The following is a 21,282-nucleotide window of genomic DNA, read 5'->3' as shown; positions in this document are numbered from 1 at the left end:
CACCATCTCCCAAAACTTCCACGTTCAAACATCCTGTAGAATTGCACAGACTTCCTGTAGAATCCCTGAGTTTCCTGTAGGATCCCCTACAGACTTCCTGTAGAAGCCTGAAAACTTGGTTGCTGAGCATCCGAACGTGGTAGAATTCTGTGGACTGATGCTAGAGACCCTCTGGGACCTCCCCTAGCCATCCTGACCTTGCCCATGCTTTCCTTCCATTCCAACCGCTCCTGCACAACCAAACCCTAATCAAAAGCATCATCACAATAAATCCAACCACTTAATGAAAAAATACAAAAACATGTCCTTTCAGATGCAAGTAGCTTAGATGCATGTATTTCAGCTCACTACAAGTAATGGCATTAGTGGTAGTAGTTTCATTCACAGTTTTGCATAGTTAGGGTCTAGCTAGTCAAATTAAGGTTTACTAGGGTTTTCATGCTTTGTTGGCTTTCAGTTTCTTTTTGCAAATAGACTAGTCTCCTTTGAGTTAGCTTTCATCCATCATTCATAAAGCTTCTTCTGTGAGCCTATAGAAGTTGGCTTGAGCCCTAGCGGACTTGTGCCAGCTGACCAAGTGACAGCTGCGACAAGAGCTAGTACTTGTGCATACAGCACCGTCGCTTCCAAGTTTGTACGAACTACCGGGTTGATAAAATTAGAGATAGGAATCTCCAGGAGTTGTAGCATTATTGCTATAATGCTGGAGCCCACCATCTTTTTGGCGCCGTTGCCGGGGAAGCGTCAGAGTATTAGTAATTGTTGCTTTTCTTCTACTTTCTTACTCTTGCCTTCTGCTAAGTAGTTTATTTCATTTCCATTCTGCAAAAGTAGCATAGACATTTCCTGCTTTCATAGATTAGCATTTCAATTCTGCCATTTCATTTCTGCAAGCGTAGATTAGTGTTTCAATTCTGCAAGCATAGACTAGCATTTTCATTCCTGCAATTTCATTTGAGCAAAATAGATTAGTCCTTTCCTGCTTTCATTTCAATTCCGCATTTTCATTTCATCAAGATAGTTAGTTGCAGTTCAATCTATTTTAGTTTTGCAGGTAGAAGTAGAAAAAACAAAAAAATCACCAAAAAGATTTCATTTCATGCTTTGTAGGAGTAGAGATAAGTTAGAAAAATGATTGCACAACACCCCCACTGCTTCACACAGCCAACGTTCTTCTTCGATGGCTGTGATGAAAGAACCCCTGGGTGGACATCAAGACATATCTGAAGAACCTCTAGGGGAGAAGAAGAAGAAACATTCCTCTGAAGCAAATGGCTACAAGCAGAAATGTTGGGAGCAGTCCCTTGTCCAAAGATGAATTTGCAAATCAGATCGAAGATTTCAAAAGTGATATGAGGCAGTTCCTTGCCATGCAACTGGATACCTTGCGGATCCAAAAGAAGCAAGAAGAAGCCAAGAGGGCTTTGGCCATTTTTTGTCCTAGGTGCACTAGAAAGCATCCTAGGAACGAATGTCCAATGCACCCTCTAGAAGTGTGTTTCATCTGTGAAGAATACCATCCTACAGATCAGTGCCCTTCCTTGCCCAGAATCAAAGCTACATATCAAAGAGCCAAGGGAGCCACTGAATCACTCTGTTATATGAACCAAAGGAGGCCACATGGACCCGTACCCTACCAGCAGGAACTACAAGGGACACCCGAGACCTATTATGACCCTTACCAAGCCACCTTCGTGCCTTCTTAGGGTCCCCCTGCTCATCCTTCCTGGTTCACACCTCCTCCTTATTCCTTCACAGATCCATATTATGCCCAACCAGCTGCTCATTCGTTTCACTCTTATGCTCAGCCACAGCCTCAGTGGAATGCACCTTATCAGGAGTGGAGGCCCCAGTACAACTCTCATCCCGCTCATTTTCCTCCACCACCTGCTCATCCACAACCATCGCCTCCTCCTCCACCAAGGCAACCCCAAATGCCTACCCAACCACAATGCCATCCATATCCATCTCAATTTCACACCCCCACTCAGCTACCCGTACCTCCATTTCCAAAACCCTGCAATGGAGCAGCTCAACCCAATTGCAAAGCTGAGGCACAACATGTGCAAATGACTCCTTTTGAGCTCAATGATGTTCACCAAAGCTCAGGAAGAGTGTTGCAAAAGAGAGAATCTATTGACAACATTGAAGGACCAAAAGAAAAAGAAGATTCCAAAGAGGAGATCAAAGAACCATGGGCTGCACTTAATGAAGAGAAGAGATCAGAATCAGAGATCGAGAGAGTTCCTTCATGGTTACCATCAAATCTTCCATGTATTCAAGAGAAAGATCAACAAAAAGAGGAAGATCAGAAGGTCATGATAGAAGGTGACATGAAGAATGATCCAGATCAGCAAAAGAACCAAGGATATCAAAGCTATATTGAGATATGGTTTCAGAAGGTCACTAAGTTGCAGCAGTACTTTCTTCCTCAACTTCGTTTGATCCCTTCAAAGCCAGATCATTTGGTCTCTGAGATCTGGATACTTGTCCAAGCATGTATTTCGAGCCTTCACATCATTTTTTCTCTAATCTCGATGTGCACATGGCTCCATTGGAAGTATTCTTATACTTGAAAATGATTTTGTTTTTCAAGTAGGGTAGGGTAGGAAAAAAAAAAAAGAAAAAAAAAAAAAAGAAAAAAGAAAAAGGAAAAAAAATGAAAAAAGAGGAAAATAGAAATCTAAGGTGAAAACCTCCTTGGAGGCGCCTTAGATTGGCTCATTGATTGAAAACCTCCATGAGGCGGTCAATGGGTTGGAAAAAAAAGAAAAATAAATAAAGATCCTTGGGTGAAAACCTCTCTGAGGCACCCAAGGCAGGTAGTAGGGGTGAAAACCTCATTGAGGCGCCCCTATTGTCTTTCAAAAAAAAAAAAAGGAGAAAAGGTGAAAAAAGATCCTTGAGTGAAAACCTCTCTGAGGCGCTCAGGGCAGATGGCAAGGGTGAAAACCTCTCTGAGGCGCCCCTGTTATCTTTCAAAAAAAAAAGAAAAAAAGAGAAAAAAAAAGAAAAAAAACAATAAGCAAAATATGGTAAAATTGCATGCAGGTTGCAGATGTTCTATGGAGGAGAGGAAGCCTTCAACTCAAAGCCAAGGGTCCTTACCATGCTGTCAAGGAACCTCACCAGCACCTCCTCCAAGAGTACCCATGTTTTTTCAAGGTATGTGCAATTTTATCATGGTGTGAATCTTCTACAGGAAGATGCTGTCTTTCTACAGGAAGATGCAGTCTTTCTACATGAAGGCACGGATTTTCTACAGGAAAGTATAGACTTTCTACAGGAAGGCCGAACTTTCTACAAGAAGCTCTGTGTTCTACAGGAAACTTCCTGTAGGAGTTTTGGACGGCCAGAATTCATCTTAAAAGAAGATTTAGCGACTGTGGATTGGTATGGATGCATGCAAGCCTCTGTTGGCACCCTTGCACATTGCTGTCACCTTGCTCCACCATCCTTGTCGACATGCGACCAAGTCCCTGCACAAACAAAGAAGATCGATGAGTTCTCGCGGGAAAGCCATTTTCAAAGTTAAACAAATGCTGGATCTCATACCGCAGGCATCAAGAGCTCCGGGAACGTGATTGAAAGGCCAGAACCTCCATCGTGCAGCATGCACCCAAGGAGAAAGGACTGTTACGAGACACCTCGCGGGAATCCTGTAACAGTTCAACCTGCTCGAATGGATACCATTCACAGCACCGCCATCTGAAATAAAACGCGAGCGCATGCAAGCAAAACATCCACTCCATCGTTGGCAACCTGTAACCACGAGCCTCCAGGTCTGTGTAAGTCGCATGCAGCAGGTAGATCCACTCACCATCGTCCAAGAACTGGAAAAATCGTGTGCAGCCACGCAGGTAAGTGTCTCAACCCTTCCTTCCATCAAATCGCATGAATTTTACTTTGAAATCGTTTGCAAAGCGTAAAATTGAATGGTTGAACGGCCGTATGGCCAGTCGACTGGCCACGTCGGCTAGTTAAAGTGTAATTGGATGTTTGGGTGGCGGCCACGACAAAGAGAATGAACGGCACGCACGTGAGAACACTCTCGTCAGAGCATGAGTTTAACAGGAAAAGGCGGCGGTAAATATGTGGGAATGGATGCGGCAGCAAGTGAATACGCAGGCGGATGATGGATGACGTCGCCCAATGGTCCGGCGGGGACAGCTCATCCCCCGCGCCACGGATTGCGCCGATTCAAAATCTAATCGGCTAGATCATGCGCATGCATTTATCATCCAACACTTCAAACTCGGGTGGCTATTCTGATCTCCTCTGCACTTTGATACGCCGAGCTGTTGGCTACTAGAACGCCGGTAAAGCACACCCCGAGCGCGGGCCAACTACAGTCCTCCCCGAGAATTGCGCACTGCTTCTACAGGAACGCAGTTCTACAGGAACGCAGTCTACAGGAACGCAGTCTACAGGAACGCGGTCTTCTACAGGGAAGCGAGTGCCTCACGAAAAAGGTGGCCAATTAAAGAGGTAACCCTGAACTCTCATGCAACTGGTTAGTAGAAGTGGCAAGACCATCATCCACAGTCGGGTCATAAAGATATTGGTGGAATTGCTGTTTGCTGTGCCTATGCTGTCGTTCTACAGGATGTCGGTATAAGTAGACTATGTTGAATTTTGTGGATTATGTGCATGCTCTGTCTTAATAGACCAAATCTCTTTTGCATTTGCCACCTTTAATTAAAACAACCGTGTTCATCATGCCGGGTGGGTTTATAAGACGGGAACCCACTGATTCAACTAAACTAAGGAGAAACCCGACAGTGGTAGAGCTCTTCACCAGAGCATAATGGATGCCTTTTTGTGATAAGCTGCAGGGTTACGATGATGAAGTAGCCGAAGAATTCTTGCAGGCTCTGAAGCCTAAATCTCAAACACTGGCCACAGTGAACTTCAGAGGTCTAAGCCTCAAGCTCACCCCAGAACATATCAGTCGGATCACAGAACTTCCTATGGGTCTGCCGTGGGATAAAGAGGAGAGAAAGCTGAGTCAGCAGGCAAAGAAAGAATTCTTTCCACCTGAGGAAGAATTCTCAGAGGACAAAAATGGGGTGCGAAGAACGAGCCTGTTGCCACCTTGGAACGAAGTCAGTTTGCAAATCATGAAATATATTACTTGTGAAGGTCGTTTCAGCATCGTGTATGCATATCACTTTCGGCTGCTCACTAAGTTGAGGCACCGAATTGACCTTCTTGTAGAACAAAAAATGAGCATTCCTTATTACCTCTTGCAGTCTCTAATGGAGTGTGCTACAAAGCTGAAAGAGGGTATACCAGATCAGATAGCCCACCATGGGTTGATCAAGCTTCTTGTGGAGGATGCGTTGCATTCATATAAGGTCCCCCTCTCATGGGAATCCTTCCGGAATTTAACAAAAGATGGGGACATTAAAATGTTGATCGAGGAAACGGGTTCCTCCAGTAGTGAGGAACAAGAAGCAGTGGCTGAGGAACAGGAAGAAGAAGGCCAAGAGACCCCGACAACAGTATAGAAGAAGGAATAAAGGAAGAAGCATGAGGAAAAGGAGGACAAAGAAAAAGGTGGCACACCTATCCTGTCAGCAAGGGAAAAGAGGATGAAGAGCAGAATGGACAAAGCTGAGGTGGTCCATGTCAGCCCAAGTACCTCAACAGCACCTGCAACCAAAGTAAAAAGTAAAACTCAGGCAGGCAAGCAAGCAGAGGTGGAGACACCTGTGTCTACAGGAAAGCAAAAACAAGCTTCTACAGGAAGCCCAAAAACACAAACAAAGGCTTCTACAGGAAGCCCGAAAACCATTGAGAAAAAGGCTTCTACAGGAAGCCCAAAAGCAAAAACAAAGGCTTCTACAGGAAGCCCGAAAGTCATTGAGAAACAGTCTTCTATAGGAAGCCCAAAACCGGGAAAGAAAAAATCTTCTACAGGAGGCCCGGAAGTGGGAAAAGCAGGGTCTTCTACAGGAAGCCCGAAATCTGAAAAGGAGGGGCCCTATACAAGGAGCTCTGAGAGAGCGAAACGCAAGAAAGAGAAGGCTGGCATTCTCGAAAAGGAGGCAGCAGCGGCGCTGGCCGCCCTCAGTACACCTCCAAAACCGAAGGAGAAAAGGGAGAGGGAGACCCCTCTACCATCTGAAGCCAGGAGAAGCAAGAGGATGACCACGGGCAAGCCACAGCCTCCACCCAGTAGCCAAACCATTTCAGGGGATGTCCCTACTTCACCCAGTGCAAGAACCCCCTCTAAAACATCAGCCACCCTCGAAAAGGGGAGCCCAAAAATAACTTCCTGGACACGAAAAATAGGCCAGTCGCCTTCCGAAGCCCGGCTCAAGGAAATAGGAAAGGGGGAAGAAGCATCACCTTCGTCACCACCAGAGGCAGCAAAGGCAGGGCCGCCGAAAACGGGAAAGGAAGAAGCGCCACCCTTGGTAGAAAAGGCAAGGCCACCAAAAACAGGGAAGGAAAAGCATGCTCCGGGCTCTAGTTCTCGGCCAAAGATGAGGAGCCAGGGCAAAGTTGCTCAAGGATGAGCAAATAGTTTAGCTGGGGGGTGATGATGAGCCCCAATTTTTGGTACAATTTGGGCTCATTTGGCCTACTTGCTCTGCTCAAACCATTCATTTTTTATTGCTTATGCATTCATTTCTTGGTTTATTCGTGTTGTTTGTAGGAAGAAGGGTAGGCATTCTATCTACGTGACTAATGCATGATAATTTCAGGTTTTTGGCATTAAAAGGGAGCAAAGATCACGAAAAAGGAGACAAGGAGACAATGAGGTGGCACTGCTGGTTTTTAGGAGAGGATGTCCACGGTCTTGGGACCTTCCTCGTGATTCCCACCATAGCTCCGAGCTCCAATCCATCTCCCCATCGAGCTTAGAAGCAGCCAACTGTTCTACAGGAACAACAGTTATAACTGTTCTACAGGAACAACAGTTATGACTGTCCTACAGGATCAACAGTTTAAACTTCAGTTGGACAGCCGAGCTCCTAAAATCAAGGACACCTGTTGGATGATCATTTGGCATAAATACTGAGGCCGTAGCATTGGATAGGAGCTTTTTTGAACTTTGGTATTGCTCTTGTAATTTGGAAGTACGAGCTACAACTCGGTTTTGTAGGCCAATTTTGGCATGTCATCAGACTTTCGTTTATGAATAAAGGCAGGCAGATTTTGATCTCATCCTGAGTTTCTAAGGGAGCTATAGCTCTCAGGTTAGGGCCCAACCTGAGAGCAATAGATCTCCTCGGTGTTGTAATGTGTTTGCATTTCGTTCCAGCACTTTGAGTTTTTACTTTCACATGCAATTCGAATTTACAGTTTGTTAATTTTGTCTTTTTCATGAGCTTAGATAGGATTAGTTTATGGTGAATTTGTTTCAGTTGCTTAGATTCGATAGGAGGATAGTTATAAGTTATTGGAGCTCCAACAAAAGGTTGTTAAGGCTCACTGCCATCTCTCTTAGGGATTGGGGTGCAGCCCATAACCAACCACCAAAAAGAAACGTAGTTCTTTTCACGTCCATGCAAGCTGCAACAGTTACTTTAGTCGTAGATCCATCCATGCACTTTGGTCTTGATCATTACTTCTTCATTCCACTTCCATGCACGAGTTTCTTTCACAAATTGCACTGCTGTTCATTGGTTCAAAATAGCACAATTAACATAGGTTAAAGAGTTCTCGTTTTTGGTGACATTCTTAGACAATTTGTTTCATCTACACTGCTCTACACCATTCCATTACCTTCCTCGACTTTTCAACCACACCTGAAGCCACTCAACCGACCTCTGATCAGCTCGTTTACCTTCCAAGCTCTCCCATTACTCACATAGCTCCATTTACTTAACCTTTCATGATCCCATCCTTCCAGCCATCAACCCACTGCATGCACTCTTTCTCCATCTGATTTCTCTGCTCCTGAGCCATCACCAGCTCCATCTCCATCTCACCTATCCTCCCACACCACTCCAACACTTCACCATCTCCCAAAACTTCCACGTTCAAACATCCTGTAGAATTGCACAGACTTCCTGTAGAATCCCTGAGTTTCCTGTAGGATCCCCTGCAGACTTCCTGTAGAAGCCTGCAAACTCAGTTGCTGAGCATCCGAACGTGGTAGACTTCTGTGGACTGATGCTAGAGACCCTCTGGGACCCCCCCTAGCCATCCTGACCTTGCCCATGCTTTCCTTCCATTCCAACCGCTCCTGCACAACCAAACCCTAATCAAAAGCATCATCACAATAAATCCAACCACTTAATGAAAAAATACAAAAACATGTCATTTCAGATGCAAGTAGCTTAGATGCATGTATTTCAGCTCACTACAAGTAATGGCATTAGTGGTAGTAGTTTCATTCACAGTTTTGCATAGTTAGGGTCTAGCTAGTCAAATTAGGGTTTACTAGGGTTTTCATGCTTTGTTGGCTTTCAGTTTCTTTTTGCAAATAGACTAGTCTCCTTTGAGTTAGATTTCGTCCATCATTCATAAAGCTTCTTCTGTGAGCCTATAGAAGTTGGCTTGAGCCCTAGCGGACTTGTGCCAGCTGACAAAGTGACAGCTGCGACAAGAGCTAGTACTTGTGCATACAACACCGTCGCTTCCAAGTTTGTACGAACTACGGGTTGATAAAATTAGAGATAGGAAGCTCCAGGAGTTGTAGCATTATTGCTACAATGCTAGAGCCCACCAGTGTCAGAGAAGTTTAGAAGGACAATCCTGTTGTCAGGGGCAAGTGGCAGGATCAAATCCGCGTTGGTGAAATAATATTGCAGAAGCTGTTGCGGGATGGAGCAACGTCTAAATTCATTTCACAGCATCTATGAAAGCACCAACAGATACAAAAAATTCTCAAAAATAAGAAGATGAAGTTGCAAAAGAAAGATTTCAGAGTCGAATTGGCGACTCCTGCTCCACTTTTGGAAAACTGAGAGATGTTACCATCATGCAAAAAAAAATGTGCAAACTGTTAGGAGGGAATGACAGAGAGCCCAAAGGGTGCAGAAAGTCCAGAGGGTGTAGAAAGGACACCAGACAATTATGCACAGCCCAGGGAGCGCAGACAAGGAGTTACAACTAATTTTAGGAACTTGGCTTTGATACCATGTCAGGCCAGGTAGTAACTCCACAAAATTCAATTCATTGATTTCATTTAGGTTGGTGTTTATTATATACATGAGGGAGAGACAGTTCATTTCATCTCCCGGTGACTATTCATATTCTCCATTATTTATTTACATCAATTTCAGTTATTCACCCAATCCTAATGATTAGGTGTCAACATACTAAAACTTCAGATGCACACAAAATTTATAATAAAAATAATTGTAAATCTTATAGCCTGTTTAATTTTAAATATAGAATTTCAAAATATTAATTAATAGTTTCACATTTTTACATGTTAACATTTCACCCTATTTATTATTATATTTAGTATTAAGTTGATGGGGTTTTATTGGTTGGAGTACTGTGTTTCTACAAAGTCTACGAAGCCATGTTTGGCCTCTTGAAAGAGATAGTGGAAATCTGTTCAGATTGGGACTCACAAGGTCATGGCACATAAACTTCTTCCGCATCGCTAGTTATTTAGTTGACAGAGCCAATATGATGCAGTATGCCACATAATATCCAAAGGAATGGCGCCCAAAACACGTACAAAGTTTGTTGGGTATTCCGACCTGCTCTCTGCCTTCCAGAATGCTTTAGACAACAAAGTGGATGTTATCTTGAGGTTGATGTTAAATTACTAGAACTCTTATGGAAAGAAGACGTTCAAGTTGAATTAGTCAACCATGGCCACCATCAACTATGGTCAACAATATACAACATGTTAAGCATAGTCAACATGTTCTTCCATTAACAATTATAGACAACATGGTCAACCACAATTATAGACAACATGGTCAACCACGATGAACTTGGTTAAATTATACTTGGCTATGGTCATCATGACTAACATAATTAACTATACTTAGACATAATTAGATGTTCTACATAGTCAAACATAATTTCACAATTTCTCCAAATACCACCTTATTTTGACTCATTAAAACCATAAGAATAGAATTAAATCCACACAAAAATAAACAAGTCACCCCATACTTTCCCACTTCTTACTTCGGGATAGAAAAACGATTGTCCGCGAAGTAGTGATGAATAAAAACTATGTTCGCATCTATTTTATTGTGATGAATATTTTATTGCTTTATAAAAACCGTGCGACTTCTGCATCATTTATTTATAATATTTTTGAAACAATATCATCCGGAGACAAATGACATGAATCAAAAGCTCAAATTTTCACAACATTCGGCGACAACCTACGCCAGAATCTATATTGCGAAGATCACAATGTCGAATACATTTTAGTCTAACTTTTCCATTAAAAGCCAGGAATTTTATTTTGAAGAGCTCTCCAAACACAAACATAATAGTCTATAATGTAATATGGTCTGAATATTTTACGTTTCTTGGCCATGTTATCACGTGGCCCGATGAAGACCGGCCCTCATGCATATCCTAAAAGAGACAAAAATCTTAAAATACAAGTGTGCGCCCATGACTTGCACTACTTTTCTATCAGTGTGTGTTGCAGATCACAACCTCTTGTTCAATCTGATTATTAACTCTGTGTTCTTCCTGTCTATCTGTAAATAACTTTTCTGAGTTATTCCAATCCACCTGATTCATCTGAGCCATATGATCCATATTTTGACTTTTCGCAGCGTTATTAGTGATCTCAGCAGGTTTGGAATTTTAAATTTATTTGGTTTATTAAGTGGAAATTTGATGATGGTTATTTAAAAAAAAAATCTTCAAACATAATAGTCCACTAGTTTAACTTTATAACCTGCATTTTATTTTATTTTATTTTTTAATAAAATGTATACCAATTGTGTTTAATTAGAGAATGTCATAACTATATATTTTTGTCTATAGCTTTTTTATTTCTATTTAATAAAAAAAATGGTGATAAGAAATAAGTGCATTCTTAGCGGATTGACGAGAGATAATTATTGCAACTAAGCAATTGTCTAAGTTAGTGTCTATTTAAATTACTTACTAAAATTTATATCACACAGTTTAAATACACTTACACATCAAATTTATGTTTTAGATATCATTTTTGAAGTTAAAAACTTTTCACTAACATCAAATCCATTCAAAATGCTATAAAACCGTTATGCTGAACTTCAAATTTCTGGTCTGATTTTCAGGTAACGATGCAACGGATCAGAAGGAAAACTCATTCTGTGACACTTAGTTCCAGCCACAGTTTTCCACGTTTAAGCATTAGTGTTTCTTATTTTCTCTGGTAGTCTAGAAAGTATACATTTTCGTCCAGAAAAGGTTGGTTTTTGGGAATAATTGGAACTTAAAAAAATTAGGTTGCAGTTGTCAAATGGTAAAATATATAAATGAATTTAAGTTTTTGAATTTTTTTTAAGGTAATTAAATTATGTAAAAAAACCAATCAAAATTCTAAAGCAATTCTACATAATTTGGCCAATTTTAATAAGAAAATATGCCAAAAAATACCTTCAAAACTGGTAACAAAACTTATATCAGTTAAATTATTGCATTGGAAAAGACGTATCTAACCATTATGATTTGGAAAAAGAGTTACCTAACTATTTTAATTAATCACAACAATTAGGACGAAAGACGTTCGATTCCGCACAACAGTTAGTGATGAGACTCTAGAGTCTAATTTATTAATTTAATGTGAACGGGTAGATGTCACATTTGTTAGAAACTTTTGGAAATTTTATTTGATTTTTTAACATGATTCAATATTGTTGTTACTGAAACGAAGCCTTTACATACCAATTTCGGCGATTTCAAAATCCTTTCCATTGAATTACAATCCCTTGATCTAATTCTATCAATTTTATAACCCTTGATCTAATTCTATCAATTTTATGCTGGAAAATTAATCCTAATTAACTAGTAAGTTCAGAAAATCATTTATTATGTAAAATTGTCCAAGCTGTATATTAATGTTTTCTCTATCATGAATTAATGATTCAAATGTATGTTTTGTATAAATATGAATGTAAATGTCATTTGCAAAGCTGAGTGAGAGAGAGGGTGAAATTCTAAGAGGTAAAGAGTGCGTGTTACTCCACAACCCTGGTGAAGTAAGATCTTTCTTGTTTTACTTGGAGCAACACACTCCAATTTATCATGCTAATGTATTCTGTTATGTTGGGATGTGGTCTTAAACTTTCACAAGTAGATTTACAACAACCATTTTGCTTTTACTCTGTTTTTGTGTAGCAGGTTCTATGTTTTAATTAAGCCTCTGTGTAGTTGCAATTTCCTTGCGGCAACTGAAGACTTGCAATGCCGCAACTGAGACAGAATCCTCTCCTTTGCCCTTGCCGCAACTGATTTCCGCAACTGATTTGTGAGCTAGACTCCTCTCCTCTGCCCTTGCCGCAACTGGTTGTGAGCTAGACCCCTCTCCTCTGCCGCTTGTGAAATTTTCTAACATGGTATCAGAGCAGATTAAACTCTGTTAGTGTAAAAACAAGTGTTTATACTAGCAGTCAAAAAAATTATTTTGAGGGCAATTTTTTTTTTTCCTTTCAAGCATATTTACCAGTAGGTAGAAAGTTTTTTTTCACTCAGAAATGGAAACATCAATCAAAATCTTGACTAATCCCCAGATACCTTAGTTTAATGGAAAAAATTATGATTGTTGGACTATTACAATGAAGGTCCTATATTCTTCTCAAGACATTTGGGATTTGGTGGAGAATGGTTTTCAAGAACCAACAGATGCAGCAGCATACAATGCCTTGTCTCAAGTAGAAATGGATTTGTTGAGGGACAACAGGAAGAAGGATGAAAAATCCCTCTTCTACATTTTTCAAGCAGTTCATGAAAGTATTTTCACAACGGTTGCAGTAGCAACGAAGTCCAAGCAAGGATAGGACACCCTCGATATAACCTACTAAGGCATGGAAAAAGTGAAGACAAGAAAGCTACAAATGTTAAGGAGAGATTTTGAAACACTTTGTATGAAAGAGTTTGAGAATGTAGACTCGTTTTTTACACATGTAATTGTAATGGTTACTCAAATCAGGTCTCATGGTGAGATGGTTTAGGAAAGTAGAATAGTTGAGAAAGTTTTGAGCAGTTTGCGAGCAAGGTTTGATGCCATTGTTGTGGCCATAAAAGAGACAAAGGATCCCTCACAATTTTTAGTGGATGAGCTTCATGCATCACTGATTTCTCATGAACATAGACTGAATAGAGCAACAAGATCCTCATTGGAGCATGCCTTCAAGACACAAGTTTCATTTGGTCAAGGTTGAGGCAGAGGAAGATCATATGCTAGAGGAAGAGGAAGAAGCCCACACATAGGTGGAAGAAGCAACCCTTCAAGCACAAGTGGAAGGGGCAACAATCGAAATCCAAGTCAAGGCCCAAGCCAAAATCAAGCACAAGGTCAGAGGTATGATAAATCTTAAGTTCAATGTCATTACTGTAAGAAGTATGGTCATTATGCAAATGAACGTAGAAAAAAAAAATATGACATTAGTAACAAACCAAGTGTAAATTTCACAAAATAAAATCAGAACCATGATAGCATGTTTTTAGCTTGTAATGTAGCACAGAAAAACAAAGTGATATATGGTATCTAGATTCAGGGTGTAGCAACCACATGTCAGGGAACATAAAAATGTTGTCCAATCTACATGAAAGTGTGAAATCTAAAGTGACATTAGGGACTGATAACAAAGTCTCTGTCATGGGAAAAAGAAGAGATAATATCCTAACAAAGAAGGGGGAGAATAAGTACATAGATGTTTACTTTGTCCTTGGTTTGAAACATAACCTCATAAGCATTGGGCAGCTCATGCAAAAGGGCTACAATGCCTTTTTAAAAAATGATGAGTGCACAATTTTGGATAGACCTCCAAGCAGACAATTGATTGCAAAGGTTTAGATGACAAACAATAGAATGTTTCCTCTAAAGACAAGATCAGATTTGAAAGAAGAAGGTGCACAAGCACAACTATCAATGAACTCACAAGAGGATGGAACAAAAGATGCAGTTGTCACACAAGTGAACTATCAAGGAGAGGTCAAAGATGAAAATTGGTTATGGCATTTGACATTTGGTCATATCAACTTTGGAGGTTTGAATTTGCTACGTAGGAAAGGCATGGTGAAGGGATTGCCACTAAGAAAAACTGGACAACCTATGTGAAGGATGTATCTTAGGCAAACAACATAGAGATGCATTTCCAACAGGAAAGTCAATAAGGCAAAGGCACCTTTGGAGATTTTCCATTCAGATTTATGTGGACCAATGCAAACACCATTAATTGGTGGCAGCCATTATTTATTGACCTTCATAGATGACTACACAAGGAAGACATGGATCTATCTCCTAAAATAGAAAAGTGAATTGTTTGAGTGCTTCCGTCAATACAAATCTCTTGTTGAGAAGCAAAGTGGACACTACATCAAAGTCTTGAGGACTAACAAAGGTGGTGAATACATCTCAAATGACTTCCTTTGTTTTTGCAGGGAGCATGGAATTCACAAGCAATTTACAACAAGGTATACACCTCAACAAAATGGTGTCGCGGAAAGGAAGAATATGACCATTATGGAAATGGCAAGGAGTATGTTGAAGGAAAAGCATTTGCCAAATGATTATTGGGCTAAAGCTATCGCTTGTGCAACATATATCATGAATAGATATCCAACCAAAAGCATCCAGAACATGGTTCTTGAAGAGGCATGGAGTGGAATAAAGCATAGTGTCACTCACATGAGAGTCTTTGGATGTGTGGCATATGCACATGTCTGAGATGAGTTGAGGAAGAAGTTGGACAAAAAGGGGGAGAAATGCATATTTGTTAGATATAGTGATGAATCCAAGGCATACAAGCTCTACAATCCATCAACTAAGAAGGTCATAATCAACAAGGTGAAATTATAGAAAATGAAGCATGGGATGGAAGTTTAGAGAAGACAGTCAATGTGAAAGCATGTATACCACATGAGTATAAAGAGGAATTGATAGCATCAAGAAATTCCTCAATAATGACTCTCTCTACTCCTATTCAAGCGTAGCAAAGCAGACAACAAGTAACACCATCAACAAATAATAGGATAACATCACATAGTCAAGTAAGTGTTTCTCCAAGCATGCCGCAAAGCGCAACACAAAGTGACATGTCAAGCCCATCTTTAGCAAGCACAAGAAGACCAAAATTTAGAAATTTAAATGAGATTTACGAGCAAGATGAAGTTGATAATAGCGCTGGTCTCAGTTCCTTATTTGCATTATTTTGTCATGTAGATGACCCAATCCATTTTAAGGATGCAGTAAAAGAAGAAAAATGGGTTGCGGCAATGGAGGAAGAAATAGAAACAATAGAAAATAATGACATGGGAGTTAGTGAACCTTCCACAGAGAAAATAAGTTATTGGAGTGAAGTGGGTCTATAAGACCAAGAGAAATGTTGATGGTAAGATTGAAAGACATAAAGCGAGTCTAGTTGTAAAAGGATACAAGAAACAACATGGAAGAGATTATGCAGAGATGTTTATGCCTATCGTGAGGATGGAGACAATGCATATAGTTGTGGCGATTTTCGCACAACATAAATGGAAAGTGTATCAAATGGAAGTAAAATCAACGTTCTTGAATGGAGTGCTGAAAGAGGAAGTGTATGTTGCACAACTACCAAGTTATGCGGTAGAAGGCCAAGAAGACAAAGTGTATCAGTTGAGGAAAGCTCTTTATGCGCTGAAGCAAGCACTGTGTGCATGGTATAACAAGATATATCCTTACTTGTTGAACAATGGTTTCGACAAATGTGATGGTGATCCTACTCTCTACATCAAAGAGAGCAATGGTAAGATTGTTATTATTGTCTTATATGTAGATGATTTGATTTTTACAGGAAGTGATGATTTCCTCATCGCTGATTTCAAAGAAGTCATGAAGAGTGAATTTGAAGTGACCGACTTGGTGTTGTTAAGGTATTTTTTGGGCATAGAAGTTAAGAAAACATAAAATGTCAATTTTATTTCTTAAGCAAAGTATGTAGCAGACATTTTGGAGAGGTTTAATATGCAGAACAGAAATTCTGCACCAACTCCAACTGTCATGGGGTTGAAGTTGAGCAAAGAATATTGCAGCAACAATGTCAATCTGACATTATACAAAAGTATGATAGGAATTTGATGTATTTAACTACCATTAGGTTGGATATAGTGTATGCAATGAGTTTTCTGTCGAGGTTCATGGAGACACCCAAGGAAACACATTGGAAAGTAGCAAAAAGGATTCTAAGGTATGTCAATGGGAAAAAACAATGGGAAAAAGATGATTTCTAGCTGATTGGTTACACTCACAGTGATTGGGAAGGAAGTGTCGATGATAGAAAGAGCACGTCAGGATATGTTTTTCATTTGAGTTCTGGAGCCATTTCAGGGCCTCCAAGAAGCAACCAATAGTGTCATTGTCAATAGGAAAAGATGAATATGTCACCACAACAACAACAGTGTGTCAGGCAGTTTGGATGAGAAGGATGTTGAGGGATCTTCGCCATGACCAAGAGGGAACTACAAATATTTTCTGCAGCAGCACTCCTGCAATTGCATTGTCAAAGAATTTTGTCTTTCACAAGAGGACCAAGCATATTGATGCCAAATATCATTTTATTAGAGAGTTGATTAACAATGATGAAATTATGATGTAGCACTGTAGGTCACAAGAACAATTTGCTGATATTTTCACAAAGCCATTGGCATGTGAAAGTTTTGTTTATCTCAGAGACTATTTTGGAATTATCAATGGTGGAAGTTGTGATTAAGGGGGAATGCTGGAAAATTAATCCTAGCCACTGTGCTAAACACTCTGACAACAACCATACTTGTAAAAAGTATTTTTCAAGTTGCGTTTTTGTTTGCAAGAAGAAGGACTAAAGTATGAGCAAAAGTACATCGCTGACCATTCCACAACACAGCAAAGAGTTTAAGGAACTTAATGAATTTTGATAAATAGGTATGGGCAAACATTTACTCCGTGACTATTTCTAACACTCCACAACACCTGCAAGTTCAAAAAACCATTTATTATGTAAAATCACCCATGCTGTGTATTAATCTTTTCTCTGTCATGAATTAATGAATCAAATGTGTGTTTTGTATAAATATGAATGTAAAATTCATTTACAAAGTTGAGCGAGAGAGAGGGTGAAAGTCTGAGAGGTAAAGAGAAAATAGTGGAGCGAATTTTGGTGGGTGCATGAAAACAACAGTTACTGTGTTTTACTGTGTGTTACTCTGCAACCTTGGTGAAGCATAAATCATAGTAAGATCTTTCTTGTTTTACTTCTAGAAGAAGCATCCAATTTTCATGCGAATGTATTTTCCTATGTTTTGAAATATAATCAAAAGTATGTTATGTTGCGATGTGGTCTTAAACTTTCACGAGTAGATTTACTACAAGTATTTTTCTTTTACTCTGTTTTTCTACAGTGATTTATGTGTTTTAATTAAGCCTCTGTGTAGTTGTGATTTCCTTGCCGCAACTGAAGACTTTCCTTTCCGCAACTGATTTCTGAGACAGACTCCTCTCCTATGCCCGTTGTGAAATTTTCTAACATTTTATAGCAGTTTTGATCCCATATTCATCAGATTCCTTAACAAAGCCTACTAGTTTCAAGATCATGAGATTTGGCTTCGTGAAGGATAGTTTATTTTCTGCTAATTCTAGCAAACAAGAAACCATTCTATTTAATTTGATCGGTTCACTATTCATTACCAGTTTTCTATCTGTTACATCACAGATTGACTCATATACATGCAATAATGCCTCTACTTATGCTAATGGAAGTATTTTGTCGAGAAATTTGAACAGGGTGATGGATGATCTAGTGAAAAACACACCTCAAACAGGGTTCAACACTTGTTCCTATGGTCAAACTCCCAATAGAATCTATGGCCTTCTCCAGTGCACAAGAAACATATCTGAGAACAACTGTTCAATCTGTTCACAAGAAGAAAATGATAATATTCTACAAATTTATAGAAACAATGTAGGTGGTCAAGTATGGATGGATAAATTCTTCATGTGACATGAGAACTATAGGTTCTTTTCAAAGCTAGACACCGACAAGAATTATCTGGAGAACTCAAAGGATATTGATATAGGTAATCTATACAAGTTTAGAACCACCACTTCAAATCTCATTTGAAACCTTTTTGATAAAGCTTATAATGTTCTAGGAAGCAATGAATTCCCTGAAGGACAAACACCATATTATGATAGTGGCATCGTTTACGATCTTGTTCAGTGTTGGAGAGATATATCCATCAATGACTGCAGGTCATTTCTTTAATTAGCAACAAAATCCCTCTACAAATATTGTTCTCTGAAGCGATGAGCTCAAGCACTATTGCAAAGTTGCAAGGTTCAATACGAAATAAACCCTTTTATGGTACTAGTCAACCTGCATCCTTTGGGCTAAACCCTTCCACAAAACCTACCCAGACTACTCCACGTACTAGAAATTCACCATCCACATCAAGTAATGTACATTGAATCTCTTTGTGCCAAATTGAAATTTATGATATGCGCCTTATTGGGATTATATAGAGTTTGGTTGTTCCATTTTTGTAAATAACATTACAATATATTCAAGATCTTCTTTATAGGAGGTTCCCTTGCAATTTTTTTTTACCCAAGATCTATGTTAAGTGCAGATCTAACACGAGCCAACAAAGATCAAATCAAGTGCAAACTTTTTTAGAGTGCAAAATATAATGCGTTATTTTTCATTGTTTAAGTGTATTTTTTGAATGTTAAATAGAGTATATATAGGACGAAATAAAAATTCTAACCATAAAAACTGATTTTTTTTTTTGTATATATCTCTCTATATATATATATATATATATAAAGTTGATATCGACATAAATTAATTAACATAGATATTCAAATAGTTTATCTAGATCTCTTGTTGAAATATTTTTGAAAATTATAATATTTAAACACTTGATTCACACATTTTTTTTACTTCTGATTACTTTACAACATATTCATTTTTTTTAATTACACATCCCTTCATACTGGGTTGTAGAATGAGCCTCTCGGCTCAATAACATTGGGGATTGTAGGAGGAATGATTCTAGCGTTAATTGTTTGTCTGTTTTCCATGAGGAATAAACTGCATTGTGCCAATTCATGGAGTCATGGACAGATGGAAGGTACAATCTGCAATTTTGACTCTTTTTTCTAACAGTTAAATTTGTGTTATCCAATGAAATTAGATTCTTTATATTCACTTTTTCTTCTTAACATAAATCCTTGGCAATTACGAGACAGAGTTGACTATACTCCAGCTGGAGAAAATTCTTTTCACCTTAGAAGCACTCACAAAAGCGACATATAATTTTGATGAAAAGAACAAGCTTGGACAGGGAGGCTTTGGCCATGTATACAAGGTATGTATTTATGTACCCATTATCTTAAAACCATGAAATTGTATGACATGGCATGATCTTTGAGAGGATCGACAAAGAATGGGTTTTTTGATAGGCTTATCTTGATGTGGTTGGTTGTTTTAGGGATTAACCAGAGATGGAAAAGAAATTGCAGTGAAGAAATTGTGTGTAAGATCTGGGCAGGGAAAACAAGAATTTATGAATGAGGTGAAGCTTTTGGCCATTCAACACCAAAATCTTGTAAAGTTTCTTGGCTGTTGTGTTGAGGGACAAGAAATATTACTTGTTTACGAGTATTTTCCAAACAAGAGTCTTGACACTTTTCTCTTTGGTATGTCATTTTGGATTTTTTTGTTGAGGGGACGATAATAATTGTTGAGTAAATTTAATGAGTTTGATTATTTGAATGTTTTCAAATCTTCTAACATTGAAATTCGAATACAGAGCCAGAGAAGAAGAGACATCTCGATTGGAAAAAGCGTCATAACATCATAATGGGAATAGCTCGTGGTCTTCTTTATCTGCACAAAGATTCACACATGTGAATCATTCACAGAGACATTAAAGAAAATAAAATTCTTCTAGATGAGGAATTGAATCCGAAGATAATAGACTTTGGGTTAGCAAGATTGTTTCCTGAAGACGAAACTCATATCCAAACAAGAGTTGTAGGGACATAGTATGAATATTACCCTGTATCCTTTTCTTTATACAATTTATTGACACAGAACATGTATGCAATTGTGCAGTATTAAGCACCCCACTCATTTGAATAGTTTGTGATTGGAGTATGCAACGGTTACATGACACTAGAGTATACAATGAGGGGAAAATTATGTGTACAACTTTGGAGTGTTAGTGATTGAGATCGTGAGTGGGCGGAATAAAAGTGACATAACATTTCTTGATGAAGCACAAAGCTTATTAGAATGGGTAACACTTCCACTTTATCAACGATGGTTTTCCATGCATAATTATAGAGATGTTGGGTGACCATGCATTTACAATTGAAAATGTGATACATGTAGGCATGGAGATTATACAAGCAAGGGCATCTTCTAGATATCGTGGATTCTACAGTAAGGGAAACATGCCAGTAAGAGGAAGCATTAAGATGCATTTGTGTTGGTCTTGTAGGCACATAGGCTGATTCGGGCATCCGTCCTGCTATTTCTAATGTTGTTCAGTGTACAAATCTTCGACACAGATGAGTCTAACCGAACTTAGACTTCCCAAGAACCCTAGTCATGTGGAAATATGAAAATAAAAAACAAACATATGTCAAACAAATATGAAAAGGGTAGACGAATAATTAGCTTGATCAATTTAAAAAAGGGACACCTTCGGTGTAAATATGTTACAATACCAAGTGTCTATCAATAATATGATGAAAATATGCTTATTAGGAAGGGCGTCATTGAGAAGTGAGTAGGTTTTACCAATGGGGAGGTTGGTGATAAACTTAATGGGTCGAACAACTCCTTTTATTATTGGGGTAGTAAACTCATGATAGAACTCTTGGAGGATGAATATACAATGAGTGAAATTAACATTGATTAGTCACTTTGATCTGATGAAGAAAGATGTAGTGGCATGATTTTTGGAGACAATGGACCATGAAGCAGACTATCTTCTTATTGTGATTATAGTTTAGAGATGGATTTTAAAAGTTTATTTTAACATAGTAGATGAGATGCCCAATAAAAACATTCCCTTGAAGGAGTAATTCTTTAGAAACAACAAATATTGAGGCAATCATGTAAAGGATAATATCATTATTAAAGTTGGGGGTTGATGAAAGGTGCA

At 39.0% G+C, this 21,282-nt stretch overlaps 1 pseudogene; it reads left to right on the top strand.

Annotated features, from left to right (window-relative positions):
• The first annotated feature begins 19,232 nt into the window (after positions 1–19,232).
• Positions 19,233–20,576, top strand: LOC149145500 (cysteine-rich receptor-like protein kinase 10; annotated as a pseudogene).
• Positions 20,577–21,282: the final 706 nt, after the last annotated feature.

The sequence above is a fragment of the Pinus tabuliformis genome, chromosome X (genome assembly GCF_031772625.1).
Source record: "Pinus tabuliformis cultivar Carrire ecotype Pingquan chromosome X, CPIR1, whole genome shotgun sequence".
Lineage (NCBI taxonomy): Eukaryota > Viridiplantae > Streptophyta > Pinopsida > Pinales > Pinaceae > Pinus > Pinus tabuliformis.
The sequence above is the reverse complement of the archived record's forward strand: the minus strand, read 5'-3'. Positions and strand labels throughout refer to the sequence as shown.